General features: G+C 39.6%; 1 long non-coding RNA gene across 1 annotated transcript; it reads left to right on the top strand.

Moving 5' to 3' along the window:
• Nucleotides 1–233: 233 nt before the first annotated feature.
• LOC128318563 (uncharacterized) lies at nucleotides 234–22,453 on the top strand. Its single transcript, XR_008301957.1, has 2 exons — nucleotides 234–412; nucleotides 21,849–22,453. It is a non-coding gene; the product is annotated as an uncharacterized LOC128318563 (long non-coding RNA).
• Nucleotides 22,454–23,097: the final 644 nt, after the last annotated feature.

The following is a 23,097-nucleotide window of genomic DNA, read 5'->3' as shown; positions in this document are numbered from 1 at the left end:
AGTGCCTTATAAGGGTTAATCTGCTGAATTCATTATTACACCAGTGAAGTGGATCTTTTTTTTTTTTATTAAACACTACTCTGTATAGATAATCTTTAGTTAGATATGTGATACATTGCTGAGCTAATCCTCTCAAATTATAGGCACTACACATGGGAGGTGGCTGACTTACTTTTCCAATGTGCTGTTTCCTCTGCTGTTCTGATCTGCATGACTAGACCAGAGTGGGTATTTATAACCCGTGGCCGCCATGGCCCATCTCCTCCGTTCCCTGTTGTTGAGGGTGGCTCTCTTTTCCTGTCATTCAGACCTGATCTCTGACCTGCCCAAGGATGGCGTGAATCTGAAAACAATTCACAATGGCATGAAATGCAAAGATGTTGGCATTCATCAGATGACTCATTGCTGTTAGGTAAGTGTGAATTTCTTGATGCCTTCATATGCCTAAAGCTTTGTACATATATCCTGCTACCATCTATATCTATATATAGGTTCTGAAATACTCAAACCAGCCCATCTGGCACCAACCATCTGGTTAAAGTCACAGAGATTACACTTTTTCCCCATTCTGATGTTTGACGTGAACATTAACTGAAGCTCTTGGCCTGTATCTGCATGATTTTATGCACTTTACTGCTGCCACATGATTGGCTGATTGGATACCTGTATAAATGAGCAGGTGTACAAGTGTTCCTATTAAAGTGGATGGTGTGTGTGTGTATGTGTGAGTGTGTATATAAATATACTACCCTAAAATGCCCTCACATGACACAGCCCTGTGTCTAGTCATAACAGGGGAGCTGTATTTAGTGAAAAGGATATGAGTAACATGAGGAAACCTAGTGGGCCTACCCTACCCTGAATGCTGAGTACAGCTTTTCCCCTTCCCTCTATATGCACTAGTTCATTACCTCCTTCCCACCCAGCAGGAACACCGGATCATACTGCTTACAGAGAACGGATGTGTGTTGTGTTGTTAATTACTGGCAAATAATAATCCAGTAGGTGCTGCATCTTATACAATAAAGCAACATTCTGTATATTTTATGATTAGCTTCTATTATTGAATATGTAGCTACCACATACACGTAGCTAATTTTACCATAGTTTTGACATTCATCACACATGTGACAGACAACGTGGCTTTATTCATCTCTGGATGATAGATGTTTCACTGGTCATCACAACCATTTGAGTGAGTAATACACATCAAGGTTGTGATGATCATAGACATGCACAAGACTCACACACAGCTATGTCCACACTGCGTCCTAAGTAATGTTCACGTAGATTCAGGAAAAAACACTTGAATCCTCTCGTCTTAAGCTATAATATTAATCAGGTAACCTATAAATATGGAATTAGTATTTGCAGTAGTTTGTAGATTATTATTTATAAAAGTAGTATTTGGTTAATATACAAAATTAATGCATATATCGTTTATATTTTAAAGGATTTTATAGAAAGTGAATTACAACAGATTTCATGGATCCCTACTCCTAAATTCTGATCACTCATCTTCTGAAACTATTACAGTAAGTATTGAGTAACATTAATAAATGCAGGAAAACAGCATGGAAATGCCTGGGCATGCCATGAAACTATCAAGCCTTTCATGAGCAGATACAGGAGAACACTAAAACACTCAAAAATGCAACAAAGAACCACAGCTGTAAAGCAAGTCTTCTACCGGGATATAAAAAATACTTGCTTAGCATCATGCTAGCTGTGTCTGTAAAACCTCTGAATACTAATCACCTATTTGTGCAAAATACTACTTGAAACAAACTAGCCAAAAAAACTTTCTCAAAATGAAAGCTGGACAAATCCCAGGGTTGTACTATGAACAGAATAGTCATAGTGAACTGCAAGATGTGTCTTTAGAGCGTATACTACTTAAGATGTTACCATACCATACCACTTAGGCTACTTTTGTCAGGTCCTAAAAGAGCATAAAGAGAAAACTGTGAGTCTACCCGGGACCCTCCCCCCAGGCCCTCGCTTTAATGGATTTGTTCCGGGAACTCGTGAACAATTCCCGCTCTGTGGTGGCCATGCTAATTGGCATGGTAACCTAGCAGCAAGGACAGAATGGACAAGTACACTAACTCCTTAGCTCTTGGTTCCTAGAGGCCACTTAAAGATCAGACACATTCATCTTTGATTAAAGTATTGATGTAATTTAATTCAAACTTTTTGTAGCCTATTTTTTTATTTTGTAAAATAAATTTCCCAGATCTCCTCCATACTTTTAGACTATTAAGATCATTATTTACATGTATACAATAATATTCTGGCTATTTATTGGAGCTATAAAGCTTTTTATTCCTGAAACTCCTGCCAAAAAACACATTAGGCCCAAGTTCACATTATTTATAGGCCTTCATGTTTTGGGCTTATTGAGGTTTAGATTAAACTCATTCAATTCACATAACCGGCCACATAGTCTAATATCTCTACAATAAATAGCAGAGCTCAACAACTACTATAATAACTTTGATAATAATACTTTGCTATTTCCATCACTGTAACAATGGAAAAGAAAAAACACAAATGAAATTTCCAAAGGAGAGACTCTGCTAAAGTTTCATTGCAGCTGTTTTGATTTTTCAGGCGTTCTGTCTCCATTTATCTTTATATCTAGTAATAACAATGCCTGCCTCATAAATATACATACACACCGTCCACCAACACACACACACACACACACACACTGAGATTCAATAGATACGTAATGATGCTGAAAATCTTTATAGGACTCTCTGAAGTACAAACTTTTTCATCACATTTATTGTTTATGTGCGTTTAGCAGTAATCTCAAATCTCAAATCTCTCTGCTTACTTGCATGTTTCTGCTTTCCCCAGCATTCTTCTCTTACTATTCTCTCTCATTCATCTGTCCCTATTACTCGGGTCATCATAACTGACTCTCCCATCCTGTTTTTTTTTAGTTGATCTTAAAAAGTGCTCCCTCTTTCCTCTTGGAGCTCATCCTTCACATTATCCCTGAAGAACTGCTTTATTTAATGGACAAGGAAGACCTTGTGAGAACTGGGAATTAATAGGTCATCTGGGGTTTCAGAAAACCATGACCCTTTTCCTCATACTTCCTTTCTTTTCACCCCATTAAGTTAGAGCCAACATGGTTCAAAAGCCACTGAATAATTCTGTCCTACACATGTGATGCACAGTTTTGTTGCTGTGTTCTAAGTGGAAGAGGCAGAATTAGAAAGTGGTAACCACAGATCAGAGGCAAGGTTCTTGAGAATTTTGTGTTGAACTTCCAGTTGTCCAGTAGAGGGCAGGGTGGGCTCATATTTTAAGATTTCATTAGTAGTGCATTTTTCTAGTCAATGCTTCATGATTCAGAGAGCATCCACCCCTAGAAGGTCTTTCGACTGTACAAGGAAACATGCCTTTGGTTTGTATTCCTTGGCATGCATTCAAATTCAGATGAGAAAAGCAACTTCAATATTTAGTTAAAGTTTATTGGGCCATGAAACTAGAAGGTAAAGAATAACATAATCTAAATTCAACAATACAGTAATGGTGATCAGGAAATAAGGAAATCACACTTGCACAGCACACGACAAAATCCCCAGTGCTGAATTAACATCTACAGTGTTTACGTAAGTCGGCATGTGAATTATTTCAACATTATTTCAACACTTTGTGCGATAATCAGAAGCTCTGCAATAATATTAATAATGGATTGCAGCGTTAGAAATTTTGCCTACTTGGCCAATGCTACTTATCTAAACAACACAACACTACAGAGCACTTTAGTCTGAAAGAACAGCACCACTCTTTTGAATTAACTGGAACAAAAGGGCAGGGCCAGAAAATATTTCTCTTGTAACTTCTCTTTTGAGATTTGTGGTAAATGCAGATAATAACAGCTAATTGTTCCTCAATTATGATGCACCATCTTCTTATGAGCCGATTCCTCATTAGTGCTCTTCATCACTCCAGACTGAGTGTTATTACTGCAACCAAGGAAGTGACCCAAATGGTCTCCGTGACTGCCTTTCAGCTTGGGTAATGTACAGAAACTAAACTGCCCATCAAAGATTACTCATTTGTTCCAATGTCTTATGTACAGTGTTGATCTAGGCAAACTTCATGATGCGTTAACATAAGATTTTCTGACTACGTTGACACCATTTATAATCAATGTTAGCTCTATTCTAGGGATGTATAGGGTTACTGCATTGTTCTAGCAGGAAAATAATGGTTTCATGAGCTCTCATATTAATTATGTTGTTATTTTAGGAAAGCAACATTCTATTATGTCAAGATCTCAAGACTATTACCCAGCACCATGGGAACATATTTGTTATATTTTGATAATGATGTAACTTGAGATTACAGGTAAACAATGAACTTATGATAAAATGAAGTAAATAAAATGTGTGAATCCCTGCCTTTTGAGAGTTTACCTAATAGCAAATCCTTGTTTATTGCAGGATTTTGTATGTGGTAGTTCATAGTTTTAATCACTTCACTATTATTCTCAAATGTGGCCATACTAGTCAAAAATAAAGAAAACACTTCTGTAAGCATGTATCCCTAAACCTTTGATCAGCAGTGTATTCTGCCATTGATGAACAAAACCCTGAAGAGCATTTTTATTTTCAGTGCCATGGGAGTACTTCGATGTTAATATTAATTATTTCTTTTGAGGTCATTGGCATCTAAAGAAACAATCGGGTGAGTCACACTGTTTTTGCTGAACATTGTCAAAACACTCATTGTGCAGGTTTCAGTAGACACCTTTCCTCCAGGTGCTAATCTTATTTGAATCAGCTGTTTCAGTTTGTACAGTATTTTCACTTACTTTGAAGCAGATCTCACCAGACCATGCAGCTAAATGTTTTCTGTGTTTGGAATGGCAAATGTCTAGTTTTACAGAGAATTTAATGCCTGTGTACATAATTTTCAGGTCAGCAAGAGTAGTGGAGTAGAGATAGTATCCATCTCCAGTGCACTCATTTCACCCACCATAAACACAGGTATGTTTAGATGTTTGCATGAGTTACATTCAGTTCAGTGGAAGTCTGCACACAAAATTCACTTTGAGGTTTCACTTCAGGGACTTCTGACACAAATGTGTTCCATAAACTAATAGTAAAGCAGCTATAGCTGGGTTGGCCATTTGTGGAGGAGCAGGTCTAAAATAGAGGAAGCTTTCACTAGAGAAGTGACTTGACATGGTGTGTTGGGGGGTTAGAGCAAATGTGAACTATACTTGAAACAGAACATCAACAGCAACTCAGACCATGCAAACTCACAGAGTGGGGCCGATCTCACGAATGTTTTTTTGAATAAATAGGCACAGATGAAGTGACTTGTGACAGACACACACACACACACACACACACACACACACACACACACACACACACACACACACACACACACACACACACACACACAGAGCAGCCTTTTTTTGCTGCAGCGCCCGGGGAGCAGTTGGGGGTTCAGTGCCTTGCTCAAGGGTCTCACCTCAGTTGTGGTATTGAGGGTGGGAGAGAGCGCTGGTCATTCACTCCCCCACCTACAATCCCTGCCGGACTTGAGACTCGAACCCACAACCTTCAGGTTCACCTTCGGGTTGCAAGTCTGACTCTCTATCCATTAGGCCACGACTGCCCCAACAGACACGCTCCAAAATCTTGTAGAAAGCCTTCCCACAAGAGTGGCGGCTGCTATAGCTGCAAATGGGGGCCAACTACATATTAATGCCCATGGTTTTGAAATGGGATGTCCAACAATCTCATATACGTGTGATGATCAGGTGTCCACATACTTTTCGCCATAGATAGATAGGTAGATAAATAGATAGATTAGCTATTCTTCTTTCATCATTAGTAGGGCCATTAGCAGAGAAAAATGCTTTGAGGCATCACACAGGTGTAATATTGAGACAGAAATGCAGAAAATCTGAGGAGGTTTGTTATCTACTTAACATAAAATTAGATATCAAATGCACAGCCAGCACCTGTGATCTGAAGCTAGGACTGATAAATATTAGACTGCTATACTGTATATTGTACATATAAAGTACTTACTGTAAAAGAAGCTGTAACTACTATAAACAAACAGGGACTTAAAATACTTTGTTTAACAGAAACAGGATTGGATTAGACCAAATGAGTATGTAGCATTAAAAGAGGCTAGCCCTCATGCATATAGCTATATTCACCACTCTCTCCATAAATCCATACATTCAGACACAAATGTTATTTGAAGTACTTTTTTTTAACATAACAAACATAGCCACAAAAAAGAAGTCTCAATAATTTCCACGAGGGCAGATTTCTTATTTTTCAAGAATGTGGAGAGGAGACTTCCTCTTAAATCTTGTTGTTTCAGTAGAAAAAGAATCAATCATTGGAATCTTCAGTTTTGTTTTGAAATTCCACAAGACTGTTTGAGAGCAGTGTTTGTGTCTATATTATACTCAGTAAGGTTCAATCAGAATATAACAGGAGGCACTTATTACAGCCAATTCACATATGATTTAATACTGACATTTGGTACAAATATAGAAAATACAGTAATGGGAAAAAGAAAGTAAACCCTCCTTCAAGTCTATGTTTTTTTTTTTAACCAGGGGCTATAAGAGATTAATTATCAGCTAGGTGTTAGTAAATAAATGAACAAGATTAGTTAATCATCAAGAAGTGTGACTATCACTATAAAAGCAGAGCTTTTGGCAGTTTGGTGTTCAGGAGCACTCAGGTGTGTCTCTACATCACACAGAAAGAAGAAAGGACATCAGCCATGACCTCAGAGAAAGAATTGTTGCTGCTCGTCAATCTGGGAAGGGTTATAAGGCTATCTCCAAACAATTTGAAATTCACCATTCTACAGTGAAAAGGGCTGTTAACAAATGGAGAGCCTACAAGACAGTTACCAATCTTCCCAGAAGTGGGCAGCCCAGCAAATTCAGTCCAAGGTCAGACAGTTTAATGTTCAGAGATACAAAGAAAAACCCAAGAGCTACAGTACATCATGTGACCTACCAGCCTCTGTAAGCACATTAAATTCAGAAAAAGACTGAATTAGTATTCAGTATGGCTTTCATGGAAGTGTGACTAGGAAAATGTTCCTTCTCTCCAAAAAGAATATGGAGCATGACTTAGGTTTGCAAAATGGCATCTGAACAGACCACAGAAGTTCTGGAACAATATCCATTGGACTGATGAGACCAAGGAGGAGATGTTTGGTCATCATGCACAGCACCATGCTTGGTGAAAGCCAAACACAGCATATCACCACAAACACCTCATATCAACTGTCTAGCATGGTGGTGGAGCAGTGATGATTTGGCCATGTTTTGCGGCTACAGGACCTGGGAAACTTGTAATCATTGATACAGCAATGAATGGCACTTTATGCCACATTCTTTATAGAATATTCTTGAGACAAATTTCCATATGTCCAGGAGGTTAACCTGGATTCGTGTCGACGCCGGAAACGACGTTCAACTACAATTCTCAACACACAGCCCGGCCTACAGAAATGGCCTCTAAGGACTACAGCACCCAAACACTCTCATGTTCACATTCACCTGATTACTGGTTTCACACACCTGGACTCAATCACCTCCCAGCATGTTCACAGTATATAAGGACATTCACTTCATTCATTCAGTGTGAAGTATATGCTCTGTGTCTTTCTGTACCAGTCATCACCAAGCCTTTGATTATGCTATGTTCTTCTGGTTTCGATCCTATTCTGTTTACAGTTTTTGATTTTTCCTATCCCTGTTTTCTCTGTGTGTACATCACCTGACCTGTGCCTGTTTTTGACCACGTCATTGGATTACATTTTGGTTGTGTTTGCTACAGCTCTTAATAAACACTGAGTGCCTGCGCTTGATCCCAAGCACACCAGGAAATCTGAATTTCATCTGATTGGCAAAAGAAGAAAAAAAAAATCAAGCCACTGGAATGGCCAAGTCAAAGTCCAGACCTCAGCCGCATTGAGATGCTGTGGCAGGAGCTTAAGAGAGCCGGGCATAAATGAATGCCTTTAAACATCAATGATCTGAAGCAATGTTGTAAAGAAAAGTGGGTCAAAACTTCTCCAAAAATGATGTGAGACTGTTAAACTCCTACGGAAATTGTTTATTTCAAGTTATTGTTGCTAAAGGTGGTTCTGCATGTTACTGAATTATATAGCGTACTTATTTTTTCCCACCTAGTTTCTCAATGTTGGCTTACTTTTTGGAAAAAAAATGACTACACATTAAAATCTGTTGTGTTTTTTGTTGTTGTTGTCACCTGAGGTTATTTGTTTGTTTATAGCAGTTGGTGAGGAACACATAATTATTATTTAGGCCCTGATAAATAAAAACACAGAATTGAAGGAGGGTGTACTTTCTTTTTCCCATGACTGTATAGTCATACTTCCCCAGTCTGAAATTATAAATTAAATGATTACTACATCATTTAACTTGAAATGCAGTTAGAACATACGTAAATAGTGTCACTCTAAACTGGTAGTCTTTCAAAATTACTCGGAAGGAGAACATTCTTATCTATAGTGGGGCACTTACTGCTGCGAGATCAGCATATCTCTCCATCCTAATAGAAGGCAACAAAAATAATCCTAATCCTTATTTATTAGAGCAGAAAAGGGAATAGCCAATTAACTAGGAATAAGCAATGCAGAAATTCCAACAGTATGCAACAGTGTTGATTTTATTACTTTTGCCATGTCAGAATTAAAAACATTAGATAGAAAGTTCAGAGCATTCATTTAACATCTGACAATTTGCTACATAGTTATGTAGAGAATAATGTAACCACATCAGTAGAGTGACTAGAATCCTTTACACTAATCCACAGTAATTTCACAGATTCTCCTCAAAATCAACCTTTGTGCTAGATCCCCTATGCATTTTACTGAATAAATACTACCAGATTCAATAAAAAATAATAATAAACTCCTTCCTTAGCATTGGCTATGTATTTAAATATTTTAAATGGGCGGTTATCAAATCATATAAATGGAATCATACACATTAAATATTTCAGTCAGGCTTTAGGCCTCATCACAGTAATGAAAAAGTACTCCACTGATATCTTAGCAGGTGATGAAAGCTGGAATAAAGGAAAGTTATCTAATATTTCTTATTCTTATCTAACCCCAATCTTATCCACACTACATTAGCTCACAGTAAACTTTCACAGTTATAAAATACTATTAATGACCTATAAAGCTCTGAAAGGTCACACCCCACAGTACCTCAACTAACTTTATGTCTACTGTGATTTGCCACACCTGCTTTTGATCTAACAGTTTTTTTTCAGTATCTAGAGTAATTAAAACTACAATTAGTGGGCAGAACCTTTTCCTACAAAGCCCCAAAGATATGGATCAGTCAGGTTAGTGGATGGCGAACTTTTTAAACCCCTGTAAGCTGAGGGCATATCTAATAATCTGTTCTCTGTCTGTTGAGCTGTATGTGTGCTCCTGCTGCCTGATCTGATGCCTGATCCTTATCCTGACACACTTCTACTGATATGGCTCCCCTCACCATCCAGATATACCTGATTCATCTTGATGCTCTACTTTTACTTGAAGCTTTTAATCACTTATGATTAATCTTCTATTGCTGTAGATGTTCCCACACAGATAGCCTAAAGATTTGCACTTCCAAAAAACCTCCAGATTAACAAAGAGTGCATTCTTTTCCTACATTTGTTTATTATTGTCTATATGTCTCACTATCTGTTTGATATGTTGAATCATAACTTGGCGGAGAGACATGGTGATGCACCTAGCACCTAGAATATCTGGAAAATTATTTCATTTTTTCAGAAAAACAAAAATCAGACAGGTAAAGAAATATTTTAACTACATAATATACAAGGAATACTTTTATCAGGTTTTTAATAATAGTTTTGGTGCAGTTTTTGTTTGTGAGTTTAAATATAACTGTCCACTGTAGTGGACATTGTGCATTAAAGGTTATACTGTGTTTAGTGGACCTATGTTTGCATTCAGTGCAAAATGCATGTTTAATTAAAATAAGTACTTGCATACCTAAACTAATCAAATGATTATCCATCCTGATGCCCTACTTTTCATTTGATTTCTCATCATTTGGAAACCACTCTCTGCTGCTGAGGATGGCCCCACACAGGCAGCCTAAAGTGACATGAGATTACTGCGGATGATACGACTTAGAAACCATGAAGATGGCTTTGGACTTCAACTGATATGAACAGTTTTGCTATGACGGCTTAGGACTAAAATTGCTTTGATAGCTTTAGGACTGCAATTCCCATGAACAGTTTTGCACTCAAGTCTCCATCAGTGAACATTTGATAACTTCAACAAAATAGACTTCATGTGTAAACTATAATGAACTTTCGTGGTTACACAATTGCACCTTTTGACTATATAGTATACAGTTTAGAAGGGAATTATTTATAATTGCACTATCCATTGTCACCCAGAAGAGGATGGGTTCCCTTTTGAGTCCGGTTCCTCTCAAGGTTTCTTCTTCATGTCGTCTCAGGGAGTTTTTCATGCCACCATTGCCTCTGGCTTGCTCACTGGGGATAAATTCATAAATTTAAAATTTATAGCTTGAATTTATATACTTCTGTAAAGCTGCTTTGTGATAATGTTCATTGTTGAGAGTGCTATAGAAATATAATTGAATTGAATTGATTATATTTAGAAATTAAGTATTAATATCTGCTTTTGTTAGATTCATTAATTCATTCATTTTCAATAAATATTTTATGATCCAATCAGTTTACTGAGAATAAAATTTAATATTTCTTGTTTTACCATTTGTTATATTTGTAACAATACTGTAATACATCTAGAATCTGAATGACGTTTTGAAGATTTTTTTAAGGTTTTGGTATTTATTTAATACACTGTAAAACAATGTCTGTGTAATTTACAGTGAAATATTATTAAATAGCGACAGTAAAAGAACTGCAAATGGAAAAATGGGCAAAAAAAAAACCTTTTCCAATACCTCAAAACACTGCATATAGTAATACAAACCAATCCTGTTATTTTTACTGTAACAATTTGTAAACCTAAAGCAATTTTGATTTATAAAATGCTGTTTACCTTTTTACCTTCACAAGTAAAGATAAAATAACATCATGTCTTAAACAAAATTTTACCTTCAATTTTACTTTTACATGCCCGTACTCTTATATATACAAACTTCACTTGTAAATCAGTTGACTTTTCAGGAAAATACCACACAATAAAAAATAAATAAATAAATAAATATTATGTAAATTCCTTTTACAGTGTAGCAGTAGATGTGAATTTGATTTGTCAAATTAACCTTTAATAAATAATAATTGATATAATAATTATTATAATAATGATAATAATAATTCAATTCAATTATTTTTATACAGAACAATATTTAATACTGTTAATATAAACAAACATGTTTTTCATTTTATTTGAATTTTTTTGTTGTTGTTTTTCAAAAATTAATGCATGAAAGGGTTAAAGAAATTGAGCCAAGCACAGGTTTCATGTTGAGTTTGAGTCAGGAAGCATTGTAATTAGATATTAATCTCTGAGAGTGGTTTCAGCTGTCGGCACAGGAAATGTTTCTGATTCATGTCTGCTAGAGAATCACTCATGCTAAAGGGTTATGTCAAAGTCTCATGAATATTCTACTGCACAACTACTGCAATACAGAAAGTAAGAATCCATTTTTAGAAATCCCAATATATTTGGTGTTCTATTGGTTGTTGTATTGGTATAATGTTTGCTATATTTGTATAGGTAAACTTTAATTGGTCTGAGACCAATTTTCCCATGTCTGTAGCCTTTAAGTTCATAGAGTAACCGTAGAACTGTAATTGTTCCTGCTGACTGATGTCATGCTTCAGAAAGGGAATGTAGGGTTACTAAGCAATTAAGATCACATTTCTGCTTTTTGAGCTATTGTTTTGAAATGTATGCTAAATGGAGGGTTTTAGTGTTCCAAATGAATCACTACATTTGTATGTATGCATGTACAGTATATGGTAGCATATGCGTATGCTAGGCTAGAGGTTTGAGTTGTTTAAGTAAGGAATAAAAAATGATGGGGCATGCAGGAAAATAGTCAGTGATAGAGTGGTGTGATGTGGCCCAGTGCAAAGCAGACTGGAGTTGATTATTTACATTTACAGCATTTAGCAGGCACCCTTATCAAGAGCGATTTACATGTATCTAAATTATATAAGTGAGCAGTTGAGGATTAAGGACCTTGCTCAAGGGCCCAACAGTGGTAGCTTAGCAGTGGGATTTGAACTAATGTCCTTCATCTAGTTCAGCATCTTACCTACTGAGCTAGCACATTATTCTGCTACAAAAAGCACATCCCAAAGTGGTTTATTCCTCTTATACCACAGCAATTACAATTTTTTTATTTATTAAAGAAAGATATAATTTTTATCAGTTTATAGTTACATCACTTTCATGATAACAGCTATAAATACGCAGTCCCTCATCAGCTTCTCTTTTTTTGTCTTTCTCTCTCTTGATGTTAATAAGATAAAAAAAAAGGAACTTGTCACATGGTTGAGAAGATCAAAGTCCTCTGTCTTGAAGACTTTCCCTTCAGCAGAAAACTTAAAGGAACAGCTTTACCTAAAAGCACTGACTGAAGTCTTATTTTTTTTTAGTTTTTGGCAGTGGTAGCTCAGTGGATAAGCTATTGGCCGACTGATTGGAAGATCATGAGTTCAAACCCCAGCACTGCCAGGCTGCCACTGCTGGGCATATGAGCAAGGCCCTTAACCCTCAACTGCTCAGTTGTATAAACAAGATAAAAGGAAGTTGCTCTGGATAAGTGCATTTGCCAAGTGTAACACTCTATTGTTAGGCTAAAATTACAGGAGTCATGTATTACATGTCTCTGTGAATGAGTTACTATAGAAATTATCATATGTTTAGAGAAAGCACAATAATATATACCTGTAATTAGAGTTAACACCACATCATAGCTGTGTGGTTATAGAAAATTAATCAACACCTGCTAACTAATCAGAATTTAGGATGAACTGTAATCAGTGTGGACAGCACAGTTGTTGACTAAGTAATGATAGCATTAGACAAGATGCATGGTGGGCTGGATGAATGCAATGCAACCTGCTGCAATGCTTTAGTGTTAAAAAAAGACAACACCATTATCAGTCAACAATTATTTTTTAAGTTTAGAAAATACCTATCCTTATGTTTACTGGCTTGCTTACATATAAAGGCCCCTGCATAGTTCTTGTAGAGATGACATTTGTGTGGCTTCAGAAAACAATATGGAGTAATTATGAAGAAAATTAAAAACTGCAGACACTGTTTAGAGGCTTCACTCCAGTATCTGATAGCTGAACAAATTCCACATCACCATCTTTATACCAAAGATGTTCTGGCTTAGGACTGCTGTGTTAAGTTTTGCCAATCAAGCAAGGGCTTCATGAAGGGGAAGGCTTAATTTACCATAATCATCCATGTTAACATCACAGAAAGCTGCACCAGCAGTGAGCAGAGAGAGCTTGTGCAGCATGTAGCATGCAGCATGCAGCGAGCAGATTCACGGTGTGGAAAATTTTGTGCTAGGACTTCAGTTCAAACCTTGCAATTGAAAAACAAGCAAGAGGAATCTTGTGACAGTTTACAAATTGTTTATTGCATGTACCTCCACATTTAGGAAAATAGATTACAAACTTAAAAGAATTAAAGAAAAAAGAACATTTTAGGAGATCTGAGTCCAGCTTGTCAATAGGAACAGGTGGGGCAGAGCCCTACCATTAATATCAGCTGTTGTACTATTATCTTCATAAAATAAATTAATTATCTTCATGACTTCATTCATAGCTCCATACATTTTAAATGAGTAATTATCTCTTTTGAGTGACCAGCGATTTAAAAAGTTTTTGCTATTTGACAGATATAAGCTGATGTTACATTGATATGCTTGCCTTTTTAGATGTTGCGCAATCACAGGGCAGCGAGCTCACTGCCCCACTTAGCTTCCATAGAGTTATTAATGCAACTAGTGGTTAAAAAATAGATCTGCAACAAGCAGTCCTAAGTTAATCTTTTTTCACCTGCCCTGTATTTCACACTTTTAAGTATGATTGTGTACAAATGCATAAAACCAGATAACACAGGGTGCTGTTGTGTGAAAAGGCTGAATCCTCCATAGACCCTGTTAGTAAATCAGCTTGCAGGAGTTATCAAGATTGCATTTGTTTTTAACCACACAAATCTTTAGTAAATTAGGGCCAGTACATGACTCTTTTAAAATATTATCCATACAAAAAGACTAAAAGCAGCTTCAAAACATTTTGTATTCTTGTAAAAAAAAAGAAGGTCAGGAATTAATCTACTGTTGCAACAGACATGAAACATCTTTAATCTTCTTGCCAATATAAACATTGCTCCCTGTTCTCAAGAACTCTTCTCCTCCACCACTGGAAACATCTTCTTCTTAGTAAATATAGAAAGATCTCTTCCATGTAATAAAAATTATATTAAAAAAAATTTAATTAAAAAATTAATCGCTGTTATTTTTTGCCAGTTTTAAGCAGTGCATTTTTGGTTTAGGCCTTCTTTACAGTCTATAAACCTAAGAAAGTCATTTTAAATCAAATAGATAACAGTGTGTACTGTGTACTGTTTAGGTGCCCTAATATTTTACATAAATTTTGTTTTAAATGTTTATTTTATGCTTTCTGCATTAATGTGTCAGTACAGTTGCAAATGTTGTAAATCTTCTACACAAGAGAATTGATTCAGTTTTAAAGGCAAAGGGTGTCCTCAGTAAACGCTTTAATTTAGTAAACCTTTTTTTTTTTTTTACTGTTTGTGGCTCTTCATATACACATTTCTTGATTTTTGGACATTTATCCATTCATTCATCTTCAGTAAGTGCTTTATCCTGGTCAGTTCATTGCAGGGCACAGTGCACAGACACAGCTACACAGTCCTTCAGACCTAGGGGCAATTTAGGGCAGTCAATCCACCCACAGCAATAAATAATTTAAAGGACATGCTCTGGATGAATAGCCAAACATATGCCAGCCTGCATGTTAGCTGGAAAATTAAACAATTTACACACAATAAAGCATGAAATGTTATCATGTATATGTATGCTGAACACAGACACCAGAAGGCAGAAGTGGGGGAAAAGTGCTCTTTATTTTAAGTGCTGGTGTAGGGAAAAGGCTGGAGTGAAGGCGAGGGTGGCTGGTAAAGAAAGTTCAGGTCACGGTCGTTGCAGATCTGGGCGCAGCAAACATGGGGCAGCAGCGTTGTGGCGGGACCCAAGAGGCATGATGGTCGGTCTCAGGCAAGGTGAGGATGGGCGTGCAGAGGTCCAGGTTTTTTGTTCTCCCTGACGTTGGCTTCTACCACAGAGAGGGAATGAGACATTAGTGCTCCATTCAATGCAGATGAGCCTGGTCAGTCACCAGGGTGAAGTGTCGGCCCGCCAGGTAGTAGAGCAGCTCCTCTACAGCCCACTTGATGGCCTCACTTGAAGGCCTCTCTCTCTATGGCCGCATACTTCATCTTTGCAGGGGTCAGCTTTCGGCTTATGTAGAGGACTGGGTGCTCCTCCCCGTCAAACATCTCAGAGAGAACCACTCCCAGGCCAGTCTCTGAGGCATCTGTAGGTACGGTGAAGGGGAGGCTGAAGTCAGGATTGTGTAGGATGGTGGAGCTGGTGAGGGCTTGCTTGAGCATCTGCAAGGCCAGCTCGGCTTCGTGAGTCCAGTGTACCTGGTCCAGTTGTCCCTCCTTGGTGAGATCTGAGAGGGGAGAGACTATAGAGGAGAAGTTAGGCACAAATCTCCTGTAGTATCCCGCCAACCCCACAAAAAGGCAGGTACCTGTTGCTTTGTTGTGGGTCGGGGATATTCCTTAACCTCTTCCACATTCTTCTCCTGTGGCTTTAGAAGCCCCTGGCCCATCCAGTAGCCCAGGTACTGTGCTTCGGTCAGCCCCAGATGACACTTCCTGGGATTGGCAGTCAACACAGCCTTCTGGAGCTCTTCCAGGACCTCCCCAAGGTGGTAAAGTTGGTCAGACTAGGTGTAGGAGTGAATGACAACATCGTCCAGGTAGGCAGCCGCGAACTGGTGATGTGGCCGCAGGATGATGTCCATTAGGTGTTGGAAAGTGGCTGGAGCTCCGTGCAGGCTAAAAGGGAGAACCCATCTTTCGCTTGGCCTCTGGGCTGAGGGCTACTTGCCAATAACACTTGGTGAGGTTGTGGGTGGAGATAAACCAGGCTCTCCCCAGTCGCTCCACTAGGTCGTTGACCCAGGGGAGGGGATAGCTGTCAAAGTCTGAGACTTGGTTGAGCTGCCGGAAGTCATTACAAAGGCAGATGCTTCCATCAGGCTTGGAGACCACCACAATGAGGGTAGACCAGGGGCTGGGGGAGTCTTCAATCACCTCATCCCGGAGCATACGGCTGACTTCGTCCCAGATCATATGGCTGCCTTCCTCCTCCTTCCTCCTTACAACAGGCCTCTGGAATGCGGTAGGGCCGCTGTCTAGCCACAACTTCCGGTGGGGTCTTGATGTCATGGTGGACCAGATGGGTTAGGCCCGGGATGGAGGATAAGACATCAGCAAACTGGTCCACCAGCTCAGATAGCTCCTGGCTCTGCACCGGGGTGAGCTCCTCTCCTCAGTGGACCAAGGTATGCTCAGGTGGACCTGTGGGGAGACTTTTTTGGCAAATTTATGTGGTAAAATTGGGTGTTTGCATGCTTACCTGGTTGTTGCAAGTTCAGGGGACCCACCTTCTCGAGGATGATGTACGAGCCCTGCCAGTGGGCCAGGAACTTACAGGAGGCACTGAGAAGGAGGAGGACCTAGGCTGGAACTCTCTGGGCTGAGCAGGCTGATTGTAAACTTTTTGTTGTTCCTGTTGGGTGGCCTCCATATGTTGCCAGACAATGGGGTGGCACAGTCGATCTGTTCCTGCATTTCCCGTATGTACTCCAGAGGGAACGGAACAGGGAGGGCTGCTCTTCCCAGGCCTCCCGGGCCATGTCCAGCAGTCTTCAAGGTTGCCGTCCAAAGAGGAGCTTGAAGAGGGTGAAGCCAGTGGATGCATGGCGAGGGTCCCTTTCCTCATCTACCACTCGCCACAGCATGAGCTTGAGAGTCTGGTTAAAGTGCTCCATGAGAACATCAGTCTGGGGGTGGTAGACAGATGTCCTGAGGTGCTTTACCTTCTACAACCGACACAGATCCACCATTAGCTTGGACATAAAGGGCGTACCTTTGTCTGTGAGGACATCTTTAGGGATCCTGACAGGGCTGAAGAGGAAAAGGAGCTCTCTGGCGATATTGCGGGAGGTGGATTTTGGAAGTGGTACTGCCTCGGGGTACTGGGTGGCATAGTCCACGATAACCAGGATGTACTCATGGCCCTGGGCAGGCTTCGACAGCAGCCCCACAAGGTCCGTGCCAGTCTGCTCAAAAGGGACAACCATGATAGGGAGAGGAACGAGGGGAGCTGGTGCAGGCTTATAGGGCGTGGTCGTCTGACACTGGGGTCACCACTGGCAGAATGCATGGTCCGCCATGTCCATCCAGGGCCAGGGAAATCAGTCCTTTAACTTTTCCAAGGTCTTGCATGCCCCCAGGTGTCCTCCCAGCGGGTGTGAGTGGGCCAGGTGCATGAAGACTTGGGTCTTGCTGCAGAGGACCACCAGCAGTTCACAAGGCTGGCCTCTGCACTCTGTCCTGAAGTATAGGAGTCCCCCACATACCTGGAAGTCTGCAGCTGTGAGTCTCCGCTCTGGGTTCTGCTAGACTCCCTCGATGACCTGCACCTGGCCCCAACAGTGCTTCAGCCTGTCATCCTCCTTTTGCTCCTGCCCAAAGTTTCCCTCCCGGACAACCTGCAAAAACACACAGGAGACATGGTTAGTACAGGTGGGGGTCTCCCCTTCTGGGGTCGCCCCGGCATCACTTTCGCCCTGGACCCGGGAAGCCCACCGGACCCAAGGCCATGTTACTCTGGGCCCACATCTATGAGGAGGTCTCGATGGCCTGGCGGTGGAGAAGCCCGGCTAGTCTCGACCCAGGAGCTCCAGGATGAGGCCCATGAGGAGAGGCCACTCCTTGGTCTGATGTTTGACTCTGACTCTAGTCGTGGGCACCTATTGGAAGTCCCTGTGCACACAGGAATGTATTGCCTGCCTCAAAGCAAGCGTAGAATGTGGTGAGCTCATTTGGTAAAGAGGCAGACGTAGGCACATCACTGCTTTTCCTGCCTTTGTAGTCTGTTATAGTGTGCAGACCACTCCACATGCATTTGGGGTCAGAGCCATGATAGTCTGACTCCACTCTGTCCCTGAAGTCTCTCTTGGCAGATCTGATAGCCTTTTGAAGGTCATACCTGGACATCTTGTAGGCAGTCAGGTCCCCAGAGTAAAAGGCTGCAGTTCATGCTCTCAGCCTGGCACGCACCTCTCCACTGACCCATGGTTTCTGGTTGGGACTTTCTACTGACTGTTGGGACAACAGTTAATATATGCATTGAATATGCAGATATAAATATACAAATATAAAATACATTCCTCCTGAAAAATGATGAAATTAAATGCAATTGTTTCATGTATTCCTGCATGCCTTTGGTATGTCTTACAGTAAAGCAAAGAAAGTGTGAAAAAAGAGATAAATTATTGCTTATTCTACAAAAGTGTTCTAAAATGGCCTGGACAGATTTGTTGGTACCCCTAGAAAAGATCACACATGCCTTCAATCTTGTAATCAGTCATTCAACCTATTTAAATGGATAAAAGTAGTCTCTGCTGTTTGGTATCATCATGTATACCATATTGAACATGGACCAGAGAAAGCAAAGGACACTGTTGTCTGAGGAGATCAGAAAGAAAATTATAGACAAGCATGTTAAAGGTCCATGGGACTCTGGCCAACCTCCTTGGATGTGGCCGCAAGAGGAAAATCATCCCCAGCTTGAACAGAAGTATAGTGCAAAAGGTAGACAAAGAGCCAAGGAAAACCTCCAAAGAGATACAAGCTGAACACCAAGGTCAAGGTACATCAGTATCTGATCACACCATCCGTCACTTTTTGAGCAACAGTGGGCTCAATGGAAGAAGACCCAGGAGGACTCTACTGTTGAAATAAAAACATAAAAAAGCCAGACTGGAATTTTATTTTGACAAGCCACAATGCCTCTGGGAGAATGTCCTTTGGACAGATGAGACAGAACTGGAGCTTTTTGGCAAGTCACAACAGTTCTATGTTCACAGAAAAAAATGAAGCTTTCAAAGAAGAGAACATCATACCTGCTATGAAACATGGAGGAGGCTCAGTTATGTTTTGGGTCTACTTTGCTGTGTCTGGCACGGAGTGCCTTGTATCAGTGCAGGGCACAATGAAATCTCAAGGCATTCTGGCGCGAAACGTACTGCCCAGTGTCAGAAAGTTCTGTCTCAGTCGCAGGTAATGAGTCCTCCAACATGATAAAGACCCAAAACCCACAGTAAAAGCATCCAAGAATGGCTAAGAACAAAACAATGGACTATTCTGAAGTGGCCTTTCATGAGCCCTGATCTGAATTCTATTGAACATCTATGGAATCTGTGGAGCTCAAACATGCAGTCTGGAGAAGGCACACTACAAATCTGAGACAGCTGGAGCAGTTTGCTCAGGAAGAGTGGGACGAACTACCTGTTGACAGGTGCAGAAGCCTCATTGAGAGCTACAGATACTCTAAAGGTTGTGCAACAAAATATTAGGTTAAGTGTCCCATCATGTCATTTTCATTTCATTTGTCCATGCCATTTTCATTTGTTTTATCATTTAAAATAGTCTGTTGAATCAAAAAATCAAAAGCAAAGTCTGATTTTTATTGAACATAGAATGGAAGGATACCAACAAATTTGACCACTTCTGTATTCATTTGTTGATGTAGCTTATTACAGAGTCTGTGTATTCATTTATGTTTTCTCCTGCTGCATCTTGAAACATTTGCCAGTCTGTGGATTAAAAGCAGGCCTGGAGTCTGGAGATGGCATCCTCTCTCCATTTGTGAACCGGTTTTTCCAGTTTGAGGCATTGTCTGTTGGCAGGGAACAGCAATATGCTAATGTAGCCACCTTTCCCAAAGGCAGGGCATGGGAGGGGTTTGTAACTGTCCTTTAGTGTTGAATAGCAGTGATCTAAGGTCTGCTCGCCTTGTGCGGGATAATTAATGTACTGGTAGTATTTAGATAGAACTTTCCTCATGTTCATTCAAAAACCCCAACAAGGATGAAAGCCGTATAATGGTGTTGTACAGTTCATATAATGCTTTCATTTTGTCAGCATGATGTGGAATGTAGGCTACTGTAAGGTTGACGGGGAGGTAGAAAGGGTGCACTTTAATCAAAAACAGTTCAAGTTCCGGGGAGCAGTGTGTTGCTAAAACTGTAACATCCATGCCCCATCAAGTGTTTATCATAAAGCAAACTGCTCCATCTCTGCTCTTACTGGAGTTTAGTGTTCTGTTTTGACAAAAGACGGAGAATCCCGCTGGTTTGGCCGCGTTGGGCACTGCTGTGTGTAACCAATTCTCACAGAAAGCCAGCACACAGCAAATCTGTAAATGTGATTCTTGCATTAAGTTCATCAAGTTCGTTATCCAGAGAATAAATGTTGGCTAACAAGATATTACGGAGAGCTGAAGTATTTATTCCAGGATCTGCATAGAATAATAGCGTGTTTGCCTTTTCTCCTTTTCCGATGGCATCTTAGAATGCAAGTTGGCAACAATGGGAGCGCGTAAGTGTCACAACTGGAGTTCCAAGGCTGCATTGTTTCAAACACAGAGTTTAAGGATGATCAAATATCCAGTAATGTTTGTCTATCGTACTGCATGAGTGGTAGTGCCATCTGAGCAAAACTGTGTATAAAAATAAACAAGAATATCATAAAAATACACAAAAGACTACAAAGTTCACCCTTGCTCATCAGCGATGCCATCGCAACTGCATGCCTGAACCAGATGCAATCTGGTTATCTCAGGTGATATTGCTAAGATAAGAAATATAATGTCACTACATGATGCAGAAAAACTAGTTCATGCTTGTTTTTTCCTTCTAGGTTGGATTATTGTAATGTCTTGCTGTCTGGATGCTCAAGTACAGCTTGAGTAAGCTATGGTTAGTCCAGAATGCAGCCAGAGGCCTTACTAAAACCAGAAGATATGACCACATCACCCCTATCTTATCCACAATGCATTGGCTCCCAGTAAAATTTTGTATTGATTATAAAAGACTACTATTGAATTATAAAGCATTGAATGGTTTTGCACCACAGTACCTGAGTGAACTTCTGGTCTTTTATGATCAGCCATGCCTGCTTTCATCAAAAGGTGCAGGCTCTTTGTTGGTACCTCAAATAATGATGGCTATAGCAGGGGACAGAACTTTCTCTTATAAAGCCCCACAGTTATGGAATGGCCTTCCAATTAGTGTATGGGACTTAGTCAAACACACACATAGTGTTTAAGTCTAGGTTGATAGCCTATTTGTTTAGTCAAGCTTTTTGTTAATAGCTTTCATCTTGGGTAAAGGAGCAGATCTGGAGGGTTCATGGGCAAAGAGGGAAACTGGGATGTTTGGATGCTGTCACCCCCAACTCAAACGTTACCACATGGCTGTCCCTTTTAGTTAAGCTGTCATAGCTAGTCTTGCCCAAGTCCCTGCTTGCAATCTGCACACAATGTACATCATCTTAAACCATTACAGTACAAGAGCATACATAATCATCTGTGTTATTTCTCCCCCACCCCATGCCCTTCTCTCTCTTTGTCTGTCGAGCTACACGCCACTCCTGAGATACCAGTGCTCCTGACTCCTTCTGCCCTCCAGACCTGCCTGATCCATCCTGATGGACCTACTTCTGCTTGAAGCCTCGCTCACCTGAAAATCATTTACTGCTGCTAGAAGATTGCCCTGTATGGACAGCCTACAGATCACCATGGGTTTACTGTGGATGGTAAGACACAGAAACCCTAAAGATGGCTGTGGATGTTCTTTCATGGATAGCCTAAAGATTGCAATTGTTAAGAACAAGTCTCAATCATTGAACAGTTCATAACTTCAGTTTGATACAAGAAACTTTAACTTAAAACTCTACTGATGCTCATACTCAAGTTCCTTTTAACACATTTAAGACTGCTTGACTTTATAGTATACAGTTATAGAAGTAGAATGATTTATAATCACACTATGGTGTCACCCAGATGAGAATGGGTTTCCATTTGAGTCCCTTCAGGGTTTCTTCCAGTTCATCACCTCTGGCTTGCTCATTACGGATAAATTTAAATTAAAATTTTATATCCAGATTTCTGCAAAGCTGCTTTGTGACAATGTCCATTGTTAAAAGTGTTATACAAATAAAATTTAATTGAACCACTCCTCAATGATTTCTTTTTTTTTTTTTTTTTTGCCTTTGTTCAGCTGACCTGATGAAATAGATGAAGCCAATTTGTGCAGCTGTATGTAGATCTGTATGTAATATAATTCTCTGCTTAATAAAAAGCTGTGAATGTCAGAAAAAAAAAACAGTTATTGTGGTTCAATGCAGGTTGTATTATAAAACATAAATGAGGCAAAGGGTTTCATTTTGGTTACTGAGGTTAAGGTTAGGTTTAGGTGTATCATAGCATAAATGCATAGCATGAAGTAGCATAGCATAAAGTCAATGGAAAACCCATACAAAGATAGTAAGACAAACGTGTCTGTCTGTGTCTGAATACATTTTCGTGAAACTTGTTTTAAAAAAAAATGACCCGATAGAAGATATTGTCTGTACAACTCTTTCTTCTTTTCATTACTTTTTCTGTAATGTAAAGTTTTCTAAAGAAAAATGTATTGCTTAAAAAACAAGACATTAAATGAGTTTTTTACCATAATTAACTTGAAGATACTGCAGCCTTATTAATAACAATAATCTGCAAAACAGAAATAAGACACATGAATAAAAAAATACATGAGTAAATAGTGTTAAAATCATAATTTCATCTACATGGGTGATGTGTATTTGTTGACGTGGGTTGAGGATGTC

Source organism: Pangasianodon hypophthalmus, chromosome 7 (assembly GCF_027358585.1).
Source record: "Pangasianodon hypophthalmus isolate fPanHyp1 chromosome 7, fPanHyp1.pri, whole genome shotgun sequence".
Taxonomy (NCBI): Eukaryota; Metazoa; Chordata; class Actinopteri; order Siluriformes; family Pangasiidae; genus Pangasianodon; species Pangasianodon hypophthalmus.
The sequence above is the reverse complement of the archived record's forward strand: the minus strand, read 5'-3'. Positions and strand labels throughout refer to the sequence as shown.